This window comes from Protopterus annectens, chromosome 13.part0 (genome assembly GCF_019279795.1).
Source record: "Protopterus annectens isolate FY-2018-M chromosome 13.part0, PAN1.0, whole genome shotgun sequence".
Lineage (NCBI taxonomy): Eukaryota > Metazoa > Chordata > Ceratodontiformes > Protopteridae > Protopterus > Protopterus annectens.
The window spans coordinates 1038832763-1038850220 of record NC_056747.1 but is presented as its reverse complement, the minus strand read 5'-3'; the positions used below and the strand labels follow the sequence as shown (position 1 = coordinate 1038850220).

Sequence of the window (17458 nt, the reverse complement as noted above, 5' to 3'; positions counted from 1 at the left end):
GCTACTATATAAATACTTTTAAAATACATCCCACTATTGTTTGGAGAAGACTATAAAATGCATACTGAATTCAATACAAGTCTATAAAATATATACTCAATGTATACTCAATGCCTTAATTTTTATCAGAAGGTACCATAAATCTTACCCTAGCTATACTAGACAATGTCACCCTTTTATTTATAAATTGCTGTACAGAAACACACAAGAATGGTGATTTGTAGAAAATCTGGTAGTGTTGCATTAGGGAATGAAGGGTAGGAGGTGGTTTGGGAAAAAGAACGTCACTTGTATATTGCTTCCCCATGATCACCTTTTTAAAATCAAGAGTGATGAGCAGAAGGGGGTATAATAATCAAGACTTGACAGATACCTTTGTAGACACAGCATTGTGCTGAAGTAACACAAACGCCAGAGAACATCTGCTGAAGACATCCTGCATAACAGCTATTAAGGGCAATGTGTTTCAGTGCATCAGATTGCTATTACAGTCTTGCTGTGAGACACCACTTCCAATCCTCATAAAGCATGCTCCCCCCCAAAGGTTTGTCCTGACACTTCCTGGACTTTAAAACGATGATCATGGGGCAGAAACATATAACCTTGTTATGATACTTGTTTGATAATGAGATGTAACAGCCACGTCTAGGCAAATTTATTCTTTTTACTTTTTACTGCAAAAATAATGCAGCAGACAGTATGTAAAGGTCCTGGTGCTTTCATAAGTGCTAATCTTTGATATCTAATAATGAGAAATATCAGCCTAATGCAGGCAACAGGAACTTATTTTACATGATCATTTGGTGCAGTTTTTTGCGTGTGGATGTCTCAGTACTATGTTATACCTTGACTGTTGCACAATGCATGTCTTTGTGTGATTTAGTGCTGTATTCATTCAGCCATACAGTGTGAAGAAACAGGGGCCAGTAAAACTGATACAGCATATGGATGCTATGTTAATTCTGTTGTACAGATGCAGGTTGGTAAGAAGTTAAAAAAAAAAAAAAAAAAGAATCATGGTTGAAATAACATGCAGCATTACAGTCTTGATGCAACAACATTTTTATGTATCATAATTGCTTCTATTGTCAGAGCATGGAGTGGCCATGGGCACCCCCTGCGCAAACTCATATGTCAACACAGTGTTGGCATATTGGGAGGATGAAGCAATATTTAAGTCAAACCATTTATGGAAAGGGTACCTGAGTTACTATGTCCGTTTTGTGGACGATGTCTTCCTGCTTTGGACACGGACACAGAACAGCTTTATGAGTTTGTTACCTACCTGGAAAGCGCCACTGATTTTTTGACGTTTAGTATTTCACTCTCAAATACAACCATAGATTTCTTAGATGTCCGAGTGATGAAAAACACAGAGCAACGGATTGAGACTGTGTTATATAGGAAGGAATGCTGGAGGAATACTCTCCTAGCCTACGATAGTATGCACCCCAGATACACATAACATTGCTCAGGGACAATTTTTTCAAACATCTAGGTTATGTACTAACGATGAGACATATAGAGAGAATTCTGCAGAATTGATGGTGAATTTAAAAGCATGGGGATATAATCAGAACATAATACAGTGAGCATTTAATACAAGAAGAGAGGTTGAACAAAGCAAAACCCTGGTTTTCTGGAAATGTACAGGTGCATGCCAGGGAGACTGATACATGCAGGCAGCTCCTTCAAGTTACTTTGAACTATACTAACAATGTGGGGGGCATATGTGACATTATCCGCCAAAACTGGAAAATCTTAACTGAAGATAGAGTGCAGGCATTAATAACTCAGGAACCCACATTTTGTTTCAAATATAGTAAGAATTTGAAGGATTTGCTCTGTACAGACCAACAGGGGGTTAGGAAACCTGTCATGGGGCGACAAGGGACATTCCCCTGTAGACACTGCAAAGCTTGTCAATATATTAGACACAACAACATATTCATCTATCCACTGTCTGGAAAGAGCTATTCATTAAAACAATATACTGACTGTTTGACCAGCAATATTATATACTTGGCTAACTGTATGCAATGTTGTTCATTTTATGTCAGTAAAACGAACTGTAGATTGAAAGACAGGGTGTTACAACATATGTCAGCTATACGTACTGCCAATATACATAATGCCCTGTATCAGCATGTAAAGCTGTACCCTGGACATGTATTTTCTTTTATGGTTTTGCAGGTTATTCATTCAACCGGGGGGGGGGGGGTGATTTGAGAAATATAACAGAATGCAGTGAAACTAGATGCATAATTAATCTGGGTGCTGATAGAGTACCTGGCCTGAATGGTGTTATTCCTTTCAAGGCTTTTTTAAAAAAGAGGAGGGCTTTTTACTGAGTCTTTGATTGGTTGTTATGTATTTTAAAAGATGTTCATAACTTTTGTATGTTGTCTGAAGAAGGGTTTTTTAAACCTGAAAGCTACTGTTTATTTTATCAGCCTGGTGGTCCGGATTGTCTGTTTTGCAATACACAAGCTAACAAATAGTGATTCAATTTTTCTATTATTCATCACATCTATCACAGTAGTCTTTCAATGTTGTCAGAAGTGTGCCTTTTGTGAATAAATGCAGATTGATCTAAACTTATTATAATTGGCAAAATCTCTTTAAATCAACTATAATTGGCATAAATAATTTATAATCTACGTTAAGTAGAGAAATAGGACTATAAAAAGAGCATGTTTGCGGATTTATACCTTCTTTTAAAATTGGAGTGATTAGAGAGTATTTCCATGAAGGAGGTAATTGTTCTACATCTTGTACTTTAAAAATATTTATGTAAAATTAATATAATCTTTTGGAGAAATAATTTATATAATTCAGGTATTATTTCATCATTTCCAGGAGATTTACTAGATTTAATAACTTTTCTTTTTTTGAATAATTTCTTGCAAAGTAATGGGTTTTAATAAAATATTTTTCTTTAAAGAAGAGACCTTTTTAATTAAAGAAGGATCAATATTTGATAATAAATTTCACTCTATTATTCATTTCTGGCTGATTTAAATTTTCTAATATATCACCAATATCTGAGTTTAATTTATTCATTAAGGTTTTTTTAATTCTTTATTATTATCATTACTCATTTTAAATTTAATTATTTTGGTTATATTTCTTAAATGTGTAGGAGATCACAAATAAGACGCTATAGTTAACTTTTTCAAAGCTAATTCAGTTCTATGAGATAATAATTCATTATATTTGTTATTTAGAATTATCTTATCTTTATTCCGTCTTGACTTGTCTTCGTCTTTTTTTTACATTTTCTTTTAACTTTAATTTGATATCTAACAATTCTTTGTTGTTCCACTCTTTTAATTTACATTTGTAACAGGAGATTGTCTTACCATAAATATACACTCCCAGATTATTGCTGAATTTGAAGCAGGAGTGTCATTAAATAACAAAAACTCTCTCTTCTAATAACTATGTTTTATATTCTTTCATTTTAGTACTATATAATGGAATTTGATTAACAAAACTTAGACCTTTAAAATATATTTCTATTTTTAATAGTAATGCATTACGGTCTTGAGACAGGACAAGGTATTATATTGAAATCAATTCTCAATTCTAGTTTGAGTACCATAATTAAAAGAGTAATGAGTAAAATTTAAAGAATTTTTATGTTTGAAATTAAATGTGGCTTTAATATTGAAAGCATCTTTCCATTCCATAAAAGATTATGCAATAGGAAGTAATTTAAATTTTCTGAGTTGGATTCAGTATCTAATATACAGTTGCAGTCACCACCTAATATTAAATTACCCTTATAATTATTTATTATAAAATCAAAATTTTTTATAGATGTTTTAATTCCCATTCCAGGAAACGAATATAAATTTACCAATGTCCAGATTCTATTACAATATTTTATAATAAGCAAAGTGAACAAACCCTGTTTACCCTCATGTTTAAACAGAATCTGAAGCATTTGAATCTATTTTTTTCCACAATATTGCTACTCCCCTTGTTTTGGATTTAAAGGAAGAATGAATCCTATAAATTTAATAAAGTGCCAGAACTGATTACCATTTTCATGAGAAAAATGAGTTTCCTAAAGAAATAAGACGTGTTTTTTAAGTTGTAAGTATTTTTGTAAATGTGCATTCTTTTTAGGATTATTTAGACCATTATCATTTAATGACAATAATATCCAAGTAGCTACATGAGTAGATTTACAGCCTGATACTTAGCAGGTCCTGGGTTCGAGTCCACAGCAGTCATAAGATGTCTGTAATTCCCTGCTAGACAGGGGAAACAGGTGCTGACTTTGTGGGAACATGGGGAACATGGGCAAAATTCTTGGCTAGGCTTAGAAGAGCCTCCGGGCCAATAGCCTTGCATCATGATCCTATAAGCTTAATTCCATATTCTAAAGATAAGAAAAGGTGATTAATTTAAATTATATGTAATCTTGTATTTAACATATTTAAATAAATGAGGTTCTCTGGCAAAAGAAAGAAAAAAAATTAATATAAAAACAAAATGGCTTTAATAAAAAAACAGTAACATGGAATAATACTTATTCCTAGTCCCCCTTTGAGAAATCTCTCTAGAGACGCTCGCTCTCTCTCTCTCTCTCCCAGCACAAAAAAATGATAAAAAGAAAGTATTCAATAACATACTGGTAGAGCTATGCAATAATATGTACATTTAACAGGATTTAGCATATACATTTAATTTATATACAAAACACTCTGAAGGAATAAAATAAGAAAACAGTAATAATAATAAAGCCATGTTCTAAAATATTTAATATTTTTGTTTCCTCCTCCTACAAACTTAAGAAGCGAAATAAAAATTAAAATACATTTAATGTTTGTCAAACAGAAGTAATTTTTGAATTATATGCACAAAATGAGCTCATAATATAAACCACTTTAGTATTCTAAAGATTAGAGTAAAATGCAATCCTTTTTTTAACGAAAATGCAAAATAGAATTTGTGAATGTGTAAATGAGTTCTTATATATATATATATATATATATATATATCTATATATCTATATATATAAATATACATATATGTGTATACATATATATATATATATATATATATATATATATATGTGTATATATATATGTAAGTCTCTTACAATCACATACAAATTTATAAAATAAAATGTTCAATGTTTCAATATAGAATGACTAATTTGTTTAATATTTCTATAAGTTCTAAATTATATTTGAATTATGTTTCTTAAAGTAAGATTTTAACAAATAATAGATACTTATTAATATGTTTCAATGAGTTGAAACATTATACGAGAGAGAAGGTAGGTATAAGCATATCATGCTGGATATATTTTATGGCTTACCTTTAGTATGGCGACAGCCCACTACATCGAATTCCACTTCTCTGACATGGCAGAACATCGACAAATGAAGAGCCTAAGTTTCCCACATGGTAAGTTACAGTTTGGCCATCCAGAACTGAAAACATTCCATTAAACTGACTACACAAATGTGAGGGGCTACACACCCACACCCCCACTAACTTAATATTACAACTCCAAGAACGCACTATCGTGGGGGTACGGGGCAAAGTTCAGGGGGATGGCCAAACGGTAACTTACCAGGAGATCTCAAATAAGATGCTATCGTTAACTGTGGGAAACTTCGGCTCTTCATCTGTCGATGTTCTGCCATGTCGGAGAAGTGGAATTCAATGTAGTGGCCTTTCGACGTACTAAGGGTAACCCATATATTATGTATTGCTTGTAAGACATGCATCCATATTATTAACATAGTTACACAAAGCCTTAACAAATACACGCATAACTTGACTGAAGCTTAGTATAACAGATAAATGACCTGACTTTTGTTCTCATGAAACAATTTGCACGCTGAGTCTCAAATTAATAAAATTAGATAAACACTGTGTGCGAGGTGTTAGAGGAAATGTATTGTACTTACTACCCAATTTAATCAAGTGTTCAACTAATAAAAGAAATAAATATACATATACCAGCATAAAAGGTAAAACATCTACAGGAATAAACAAAGAAAGATAGTAAGATCAAATCATATACCTCACAGACTCAAGATGGAGAATCAATCCTCATTCTGGCCAACTACCTAGATCCAAATTGACTCTCAAGAGCAATCATCTCATTACAGTCCTATTTTACCAAAGAGAGATCAACACAATGGTCCTGAAATACTTGCCTCCCAAGTTTAATATACACAGACATGTCCTCATTCAGTTATTTAGGTAGATTCACCATGACTCACAAGGACATTCAGCCCTGTTCTATTTCCAAGTCTATAAACCTACAACCTATGTGCAAATTATTTTAGTATAAACAACATATAAAGCACTATTATTAAGATGAAAAAACATTTTTTCCAAAAGAAAATTAAGGTCCCATGGTGGGGATATAGGCTTCCTTGGTGGTTTATAGTGTAAAACTCCTCTCAGAAAAAACTTAACCTCTATCCTGGACATGACAAGCAAGTATTAATGCCAGACAAATGAGCCTTAACAAAGAGTAGGCCAACCCCAAATTTAATAAGTCACACAAGCATTGGAGTACTGTGGGGATGTCAGACAGATGGGGTTGGAGATTTTGATTAAGGCACCAGACAGAGAATCTCTTTCACATGGCTGTGTAAGATTTCCTGGTATTAGGTTTCCGGGCTTCTCATAAGACTCAACCTCTTCAGAAAAGGTGTGGGGGCTTGTCTGGCCGAGCAATAATCCTCAATGGAAAGCATTAAGAACTCTGTGGCTAAGGAGGTGACCTTCGTCTGAGGAATAGAGGCATGCATGGCAGACGTGCCCAAGCTGCACACCAGAAAAGTTAGCTGTTGGGTGGAATGAGCTGGGGATTTTTGTAATTGACAGTTAAACCCAAGGAGGGTCAAATGTTTCACAGTGTAATGATGGTGCTTGAGGAAGGTCCCTGGAAAACTCCTGAAGTAGCAGGATGTCCAAGTAAGGGAATATTTGTATGCCACGAGTGCAGCAGAAAGCCACCACTGGGGCCAAACACTTTGTGAAAACCTCTGGTGGGCAAAGCAGTAAACTGAAAATGTGAAGATCCAGTAAATAATCCAAGAATTTTTTTTTTTTTTTTAAGTCTAACGATACCAGAAAAACTTGAGGAAGTAGGAAGGGTAGAAGAGGTTGTAAAAACAGCATTCTGAAAAAGGAAACCTTCAAAAAGTTGTTTAGCTGGCATAGGTCCAGAATAGGTCCCCACTGACCCTCTTTTCATGGGACAAGAAAGACCTTTAAGTAAAAGCCATTTCCTAACAGGATGAAGGGACCTCCTCCATGGTTCCCTGAGCGAGTAAGTCTTGCACAATAGCATCTAGCAGATGTATTTAGCTGGGAAGAGGTGGGTATTCCCCTGGGAGATGGGCTACTTTCCCAAGACACAGTATAACCCATTGTCTGAGGTTATTGCTTTGCAGAATGGGAAAGAGAAAGAGCATTTTTTTGAGAGTGGAGGGGAGGGGGGTAGGTAGTATATAGTCACAAGGTCCTACCAAACTGAGGCCTCTCAGTACGAGTACCCCTCAGAGTTTTCTCTGGGAATCTTTTCTTAGAATTCTCCTATGCCTATGAGCTGCTCTAGGATCTCTCCTGGCAAAGGAGGTAGATTTTACTGGATAATTTTTATGGTACCAGGGAACTGTAGAAAGAACACTCTAATGGCTATCTTTCATTGTCTTGTCCTGCTCCTGTAAAGCTTTAAAAAGAATGGCAACTTGTGAGCCAAAAATAAGTTTGTTATTCAAGGGAGAATTTAGAATCCTTGACTTGAAATCTTTTGAAGCAAGTTGGCCTTGCAGCCAGGCATACTGACTAAACACGGAGCTAGCATCAGCCTTCCAGAAAGAGGCATCCAAAGCATCATTGGTGCATTCTGTACTATACCTGGCTATTTGTGAAGCCTGGGCTACTACACACTGTATATGCTGTTTTGATTCAGATATCTGGGGCTCTGCTTAAGAACTGTAACAAAGAGTATTTTGTCATTTCAGTTTGGTAGTTAAATGAAAGCCAAAGTGGAGGAAGCATACCTGCCCCACTGTTAGACTCTCCTTGTCCCTAGGGTGAACATCAGTGTCGAGCAGCAGCTTGGAAGGTTTGTCCAAGGCAAGAGATACTGCAGCTGGGTCTGCCACAGGGTTTTTGTATATGTACTTTAGTTCCTCAAGAGAATACAGTTCAGTAAACTTACCATAAATGCAGATGCTCGAATGTATTCAAGGTTGCAGTCCTGACTGTTGGAATTTCCTGCCATGAAAGCCCTTGGCTGGCCGACTACCAGAGAAAACTCTTTTCATTTACGAGGCTGGCAGATGCCCTAACCAACGTCCATGTGCTCAGGTATAAAGGGAGCCAGCCTGCGTCATCATTTCAGTATTTTTCTGACTTCTTCTAGGAAGAGCCCTAAGTGTACCATATGTAAATCAAGTGCCCCATGGCTATTTTAGTTGATTTTTTTGTAGCCTACCTAGTAGGCTGAAGGGGTAGGATGGATGGAAAGAAAATTGCAACAGTGAATAAACTCACACATCTACATTTATGGTAAGTGTACACAAGTGTACTATGTTCTTCATGTTTCACTGTTGCAGTCCTGACTGTTGGGAAGATTCCCTAAGATTAATTGAGAGTGAAAGGAGATCCTGAAGAAGAGAGGATTGCCTGCAGGACTGCAGATGCAAATCCTGCTCTAGACTTAGAAAAGGCTGCCAGATGGTAGTGCCTTATGAGGGTATGCACAGAAGACCAGGTGGCTGCCTCCAAAATGTGTTTAGTGGGGACCCCTCCTTAAGGAAAGCTGCAGAAGTAGCTGTGACCCTAGTTGAGTGTGACCTAATCAATTCAGGGGGCTTTTTGTCATGATTGCTGTAACAGAAAGAAATGCAGTGGGATATCTCTTGGAAATTGTCTGTTTAGAAGCTGGCTTTCCTTCAGAGCCACAGGGAAAGGTTATAACCAGCTGGTCTGATTTCCTTAATGATTCTGCCCTGTCTATGTAGAAGTGTAGCATTCTGTGCACATCCAAAGAGTGAAGTATTCTTTCACCTCTGTTCTGAGGGTTGGGGAAGAAGGTAGGTAGATGAAAGGCCTGACTTAGACATATTCATAACCACCTTAGGGTTATAATTCTGAGTCAGACCCTGTCTTTATGGAAGGAAATGAAAGGTTCCACTGCCATTAGGGCCTGCAACTCTGATAGCCAGTAGTAGGGGCAGTTTCCCAAGTAAGAAACATTAAGGAAGTATTAACTACAGGCTCGAAAAGAGGCAAAGTCAACTTTTTTAAGACATAGTTGCGGTCCCATAGGTGGATGGGTTTCCTCCTGGGACGTCTAATGTGAATGACACCTTAAGAAATTGTTTCAGCAGGGGGTGTGAAAAGATAGGAGGAAGAGTAGGGATGTGAGCAGAGATGGACCTTTATTCACCAGACTGGTCATCTACTCCAGGAAGGGTGAAATGTTAGCTGAATCTGGCTTCAAGGTGCTGCTTCTGGCACCAAATAGAGAATCTTTTCAATTTGGCTGAGTAAGATTTTCTAGGAAGCCTTAGAGAGTGTGCAGTCTCCCAGACATACATGGCTAGACAGCACAAAGCGTAGGAATACATGTTCCCTATTAGAAGACCGAAGACGCATTCTTTCAAATGTGTCTTGATTGTACTTCAAAAGCCTGAAACGGCAAAATATCACAGTGGCTTTTCGGGGAATTCTTTCGATGGGAAATAATTCACTTGGCTGCTTCGTTACTTTGCCGTTTTCGGCACTGTAGTGCGGTCTCGGAGTTGGTATATTTAAGTGTGTGTGTGTGTGTGGGGGGGGTGAATCCCTCCACTTAATGTAATGTTTAAAGTGTTTTTTTTTTTTTTTTTTGTAAAAGCGATTTTTCCTGACGGTTCAAAATTGTAAGCTTTCGCATACATAGGGTAGATTAATCACCGTTTGCTTTAAGCATTCGGTGATCTAATATACACCCGGAATACGTGCCTCCCTGCCTGTTTATGTACCACAATTCACCCTACATGGATTCCAATTGTATTGTATCTAGAAGCTACCTTGTGTTGTGTCTTTTTTAGAGTACAAATCCACTGTGTAATCGTGGGATTTTTTAGAAGTGCACGTGTAAGGTGGTTTTATTAATGCTACACTTTGCCTCTCTGCCTAAAATGCTTGATGCCTAATGTTGTAAGTAATACTGCCCTTTTTTGTTAATCTGCTTCCCCTTTTTTGTTAATCTGCTTCTTTCTTTCTCTTCTCCCTAACCTACACAGCTTGCAACCTCATACCCTGCTGTAGGACTTGTGTATCAACCTGCCTGCCCTTCAAGGACAGTCAATATTAAAGTCTGCCATCTCAACTATCTCCTAAAGGAAGTTGCTGTCCTATACTCTAACTCTCCTCCATCCAAAGAATCTGAGAAAGTATGTCTGACCTCGCATCAAGGATGTGAAGTTAAATTGTTATTTTTTATTAAGAATATTTAAAACATATTGTTTAGATTAATATATTTGTACTAAATCTCTCACCTGAGCCTAGTACCGAGCAGCCATACCCCCTATATTGCCTTTATGAATTTTGCTCCTACCTAATTTCGGATCTACTAGCTGGCCCTGTGTTTTCTGCCTTTCCCTAATAGTTAACTGTAATTATTCTATCTGTCCACTAGGGGGCTCCCTTAATTTCGCTTTTATAGGCTTCCAAAGACCATTTACCTTTATTTCTTGGAATATTAATTGTCCACTCTGTAAGCCTTTCTTTCCTGTGTTTGCAACTGTAAACTATCAGGACCCCTTTCCTTAATTCCCTTACTGCAGTCCTTTATCCTTGCTATTGAATACTTTTACTAGCACTCTCCTCTTACCTGGAACTACTAAGATTCTAGCAGTACTCTGACTGGTTTTTCTCTGATTGTTTCTCTGAGCTCTTCTTTCTCTTGGTCAAACCCACTCCGTTCGCCCTGCCCAGGTCACTCCAAAACTCCTACCCCATCTAATTTGACTCAGAACTCTCCAAGCCAAATTGCCAATACTTTTAACAAATTTTTCTCTGAAACGGTCCAAGCCTTATCAAATACCTTATCTCCTGCCAGCATCTATAACACATGCTCTCTAACCAATATACCTCCTGCCTTACAACTGCAGCCTGTTCCAACAGCTCTCATCCATACCCTACTTCATAAACTAAAACCATGTTCACCTTCAGCTGATCTCCTTCCAGCTGAATTTCTGCAAATTGCAGCTGATGTAACTGCTTACCCTATCTCCATATTAATAAATAGAACCATCACAGAAGGTTCTATCCCATCTCTCTGTAAAGTCTCACATATTATCCCATTACATAAGGGAGGCAACTCAATTGAACTCTCTAACTTCCGTCCCATAGTTCTACTATCTCAGTTAGCAAAAATCATGGAAAGATGCATTCATCGGCAACTACTTAATCATCTCCTTCAAAATAATCTATTAACAGACTGCCAGCATGGATTCAGGCCATTTCATAGTACCACAACTGCACACCTATCCTTTTCAGACTGTATTAATAAAAATTGTAATAACAACTTACTCTCCTCTGCTCTCTTTTTAGACATCTCCAAAGCCTTTGACATGGTGAATCATAACCTAATGTTAGAGACACTTAAAACACTTTCAAAAGACACTCAGACAATTAAATGGTTTAAGTCCTACCTAGAAAACAGACAACAAGCAGTCCTCTGGGACAATAACCTATCGACCCAGCTCCCTACCTCCCTAGGAGTCCCATAAGGCTCTATTCTGGGACCCCTCTTTTCCATTTTCATCAATGATCTGAAAACATCCCTTCCTCAAACCACCTGCATACAATATGCCGATGACTCTACCTTAATCTGTGCTGCAGCATCTCAAGCTGAACTGCAGCATTTACCATAGTGGAAAACTGGTTCTTCAAACGCGGTCTCCTACTAAACCCTAAAAAAAACAAAACTCCTATTATCTACCCCCACCCTAAAGTCTCCCCCCATCCATTTCTCAGTAGTATCAAATAATGGCACTGAAACAGTACCTGAAACAACTAAACTTTTAGGCGTAAAAATCAATCACAATCTTAGTTTTGACACTCATATAAACTTAACCATCAAATCAGTCAAGAGAAAACTTGGTTTCCTTTATAGGCTTAAAACCTTCCTTACACCATCTGCCAGGATTACTATCGCCCAAACACACCTAATTTTAACCCTTCTGTATGCATCATCAATTTACACGAACCTATCCAAAAATAATATAAATAAGCTGGCCACCGCTTATAATAACATTGCCAGATTTGCTACTGGTTCCCCATTCCGGACCCACCATTGCCAAAATCTGAAAAAGTTAGGATGGTAGGAACTGCAAAAAGTACAGTTTTGTACCTACCATAAATGTAGATGTTCGAGTGTTCACACTGCTGCAGTCATCTCCGTTGGGCTATCCTGCCGTCAGGCAGTCCCGCAGTCGGCCCGAGTTCCAAAGTCTTGGTCCAGTGTCGGTTGCTGTCGCTTCTTCCATGACGTCAGTGCGTCAGGGGTATACAAGATGCATCAGACGCCATTTTCTTCAGTTTTTCTTGCCCCAGATGTCAGGTGCCCCCAATAGGTAGGCAATATAAATTGCTATACAAAAATATACATATAAAAATAAAACAATACCTTCAGTCACAAGCAAATATACCATACAGGTTGTATAGGATAAAAAGGAATAGATAAGACCAGCTAGTTCAGAGGGGATGGAGGGAGGGTAACCTGGACTGCAGCAGTGTGAACACTCGAACATCTACATTTATGGTAGGTACAAAACTGTACTATGTTCATTGTGTTACACTGCTACAGTCATCACTGTTTGGTAGAATCCCAAAGCTAAGGATGGGTGGTGGAACTATACAGGGTTTGGAGAGGCTAGTAGGCCCTGCAGAACTGCAGTGGCAAAGCCAGCTCTGGTTTTAGAATATAGAGGTAAGTGATAGTGCTTGGTGAAGGTGTGCACTGAACTCCAAGTGGCAGCCTCCAAAATATCCTTGGTTGGTACCCCTCTGAGGAAGGCTGTTGATGTTGCTGTAGCCCTGGTGGAATGGGGCCTGCTGTTACCAGGCACAGGTTTCCCGTGGTGTGTGTAGCAGAAATGGATACAATGTCCTATCCATTTTGAAATGGTCCGTTTTGAGATAGCTTTTCCTTGAGATCCTGCAGCATAGGATACAAAGAGTTGGTCAGATTTTCTGAAAGCCTTAGTTTTATCCAAGCAGTAACGTAATTGCCTGTGAATGTCCAAAGAGTGTAGGAGCCTTTCCCCTTGTTCTGGGGGTTTGGATAAAAGGTGGGCAAATGAATGGTTTGGTTTAGGGCCACACTGGATACCACCTTTGGCATAAAGGAAGGATTTGTTCATAAAGAGACTCTGTCATGATGAAAAATGATGAAAGGCTCCACTGCCATTAGGGCCTGTAGTTCTGCGACTCATCGTGCTGAAGTTATTGCTAGCAGCAGGGCAGTTTTCCATGATAGGAACTGTAGATGAGCAGTGAAAGCTGGTTCAAAGGGCGGAAGTGTTAGCTTTTCCAGAACAAAGTTGAAGTCCCAAGTTGGTGCTCCACGGGGCGGTTTTATGTTCTAAGCCCCTCTAAGGAGCTGTCTTAGTAATGGATGTGAAAATATAGGAGGATCCGTGTTGTATTGAGCTGAAATAGCTGAGGCGTGGATCTTAACAGATGAGAAGGAAAGTCCTTTGTGCATCATCTCAGTTAAATATTGAAGAATCTGAGGAATATTTGGGACAGGGGAATTTTGGCCTTTAGCCTGGTTCCAGGCACTGAATCTTTTCCATTTGTCTGAATAGACTTTCCTGGTGCTGGGCCTCCTGGCCTAAAGAATGACGTCCATCACAGCTTTAGAGAAAAGTGTTGACTGGTTATTTAGGCAATTTGCCATGCAGCCAGATTTAAAGTCTTCAGCTGGCTGTGTAGAATCTGATTGTTTTGCTGAGTGAGCAGGTGAGGAATTGTAGGCAAAATCCATGGTGGGCCTTGAGCCATGTTCCTTAGTATTGGATACCAGTGTTGGTGTGGCCAGTCTGGAGCAATGAGTATCATTTGTGGCCTCTCTAATCTGGCTTTCAGCAGCACCTTTGCCAGAAGAGGCAGTGGAGGAAAGGCATACACTGTCAATGTTTTCCAACTGAATGAGAGGGCGTCCACTTTCCAAGCTAGTGTCTGGTATGTCCTTGTGCAAAATTTCCGAAGTTGGTAGTTTTGGGGGGAAGCAAACAGATCTATGTCTGGGCTCCCCCATTTTTGAGTTATCACTGCGAATACTTGTGGATCTAGCTTCCACTCGTGAGGATCTGTGATGTTTCTGCTTAGATCGTCTGCCAGTGTGTTTTTCTTTCCTGGCAGGAATTGTGCTTGTAGTTGAACTTGGTAGGTCAGTGCTGTGTTCCATAAGGTCATTGCTTGTCTGCATAGAGGGTAGGAGTGTGTGCCCCCTTGCTTGTTTATGTACCACATCACTGTGGTGTTGTCCGTCTTTATTAGTTGTTGTCCTGGATGTAGGAGGTCCTTGAAGGCTGTTAGGCCATTTTGTACAGCTAGCATCTCTTTTTGATTGATATGTAGATGCCTTTGGTTTGCAGGCCATTTGCCCTGAATACACTGTCCTGCCATGTGTGCTCCCCAGGCATAATCCGACGCATCTGTTGTTATAGTTTGCCTGGCTGTGGGTAAGGTGAAAGGCTGACCCTTGTTGAGGTGACATGCCTGAGCCCACCATAGAAACTCCTGTTGAAGGCAGGGAATGAGTGGAAAGTACAGTTTTGTACCTACCATAAATGTAGATGTTCGAAGATCCACATTGCTGCAGTCATAACCTGTGGGTAGTCCGCTGTCCTCGGTCGGCCCGAATACCAAAGTGTTAGGCTGGCGTCGGTCATGGTCGCTCAGATCTGACGTCAGTACGCCGTGGTACTAAAGCGCATGACCGACGTCATATCCTCAGTCTTTCTTGCTCCAGATGTCAGAAGGCCCTAAAAAGAAAGGCCATAGCCAAAAACAGAAAACCTCCAAACACCTATGTACACACAATATTTACAACCCAAACCACACAACCACTCCAAACTACAGAGGGGAAGGAGGGAGGGATTGACTGCAGCAATGTGGATCTTCGAACATCTACATTTATGGTAGGTACAAAACTGTACTATGTTCTTCATCTCACATTGCTGCAGTCATAACCTGTGGGTAGAATCCCAAAGCAAAGGTAAAGGGAGGTTGGCAAAATCATAAAGTATTGGGAGCTGCTAACATGCCCTGTAAAACTGCAGTGGCAAACCCAGCCCTAGATTTGGAATAAAGAGGGAGATGGTAATGTTTAGAAAAAGTGTGCACTGAACTCCAAGTAGCAGCCTCCAAAGGATCTTTAGTAGCTACACCCCTTAAAAAAGCAGTAGAAGTGGCAGTAGCCCTAGTGGAATGAGGTCTGATTCCAGCCGGAATCTCCTTACCATGATGAGAATAACAAAAAGCAATACAATGGCCAATCCACTTAGAAATAGTTTGTTTTGAAACAGGTTTTCCCTGAGAGGCCAAAGCAAAAGAAACAAACAACTGTTGAGACTGTCTGAACCCTTTAGTTCTGCTCAAATAATAACGCAACTGCCCGTGAATATCCAAAGAGTGCAAAATTTTCTCCCCTTTATTTTGGGGATCAGCATAAAATGTAGGCAAATGAATAGATTGGTTCAAGGCCACATTTGAAACCACTTTAGGCATAAAAGCAGGGTTAGTACGCAGGGATACCCTATCCTTATGAAAAATTAGGAAGGGTTCAACTGCCATTAGAGCCTGTAATTCAGATACCCTTCTAGCAGACGTAATGGCGAACAAAAAAGCAGTCTTCCAAGACAAAAACTTCAACTCAGATGTAGCTGCAGGTTCAAAAGGAGGTAAAGTGAGTTTTTCCAACACAAAATTGAGATCCCAGGAAGGAGTAGGAGCTCTATGCGGGGGTCTTATGTTCTTTGCCCCTCTAAGAAATTGCTTAAACAAAGGATGAGAGAATAATGGTGGGTCACAGTCATAGTGAGCAGAAATGGCTGCAGCATGAACTTTTACAGAGGAGAAAGACAAACCCTTGTCTAATAATTCTGTAAGATACTGAAGTGAAACACTCAAATTAGGCCCTGAAACATCCAAGCTCTTTGCTTTGCTCCAAATAAAAAATCTCCTCCATTTATCAGCATAAACTTTCCTTGTACTAGGTCTTCTGGCCTCCAAAATGACATTCAAAACTTGTTGAGGAAGCTGTGACCCTCCAGGTTCTAGAACAGAATATGCCAGGCTGTCAGATGCAGGGACTGTATCCTGACATTGAGGAAATGATTGCCTGCCTGGGACAAAAGGTGTGGAATTGATGGCAAAGGCCAAGGAGGCTCCCGTACTAAACTCCTCAGCAGAGGGTACCAGTGCTGCTGCGGCCAATCTGGAGCTATTAGAATCATGGAGGGCTTGTCCTGTCTGACCTTCAAAAGCACCTTGGGAAGGAGAGGCAGAGGAGGAAAGGCATAGACGTGAAGATTGTTCCAACTGAATGATAGAGCATCCACTTTCCAAGCTTTTGGATGAAACATCTTTGTGCAAAACTTTGGCAACTGGAAATTTAGTGGAGAAGCGAACAGATCTATGTCTGGAGTCCCCCAAATCACTGTCAACTGTCGAAATACCTGAGGATCCAATTTCCACTCGTGGGGATCCACCATTTGTCTGCTCAAAACATCCGCTAAGGAGTTCTGTGCTCCTGGCAGAAACCTTGCCTGAAGAGTGAGGTGCAAACTGAGAGCAGTCTCCCACAAAATCATAGCTTGCCTGCAAAGAGGGTACGAATGGGTTCCCCCTTGCTTGTTGATGTACCACAGGACAGTTGTGTTGTCTGTTTGAATCAACACTTGTCCTGGGTGAAGTAGATCCTTGAAAGCCATCAATGCAAATTGGACTGCTAACATCTCCTTCAAGTTGATATGCAAATGTTGAAGTCTGGCAGGCCACGTGTCTTGAACCCATTTTCCATTGAGGTGTGCTCCCCAAGCCTTGTCTGAGGCATCTGTCGTTAAGATCCGACTCGCCTCTGGTCGGGTCACAGAGAGTCCCTTGTTTAGGTGACATTCCTGAGCCCACCACAAAAATTCCTTTTGAATGCAAGGTATTATCTGAATGACAGTGTCCAAATCGTGGCAGTGTTGAGTCCATACACTTTTGAGATACCATTGTAGCTTCCTCATATGCAGTTTGGCATTGGGAAGCACCAGAATACAAGATGCCATGAACCCCAAGGCTTGAAGGACTGTCCTTGCAGTCAGCCTGGACCGTAGAGACAATTGTTGGAAGTAAAGGGTAAGATTTCTTTGCTTGTCCGGGGTCAAAAAGCCATCTGAGAGGCTGTATTCAGTCT

The 17458-nt window shown here is 39.4% G+C and overlaps 1 protein-coding gene across 1 annotated transcript in view; it reads right to left on the bottom strand.

The window, feature by feature from the left end:
• Positions 1-17458, bottom strand: part of PSMD3 (proteasome 26S subunit, non-ATPase 3) — an 816031-nt gene that overhangs the window by 145793 nt on the left and 652780 nt on the right. The window lies entirely within an intron of this gene.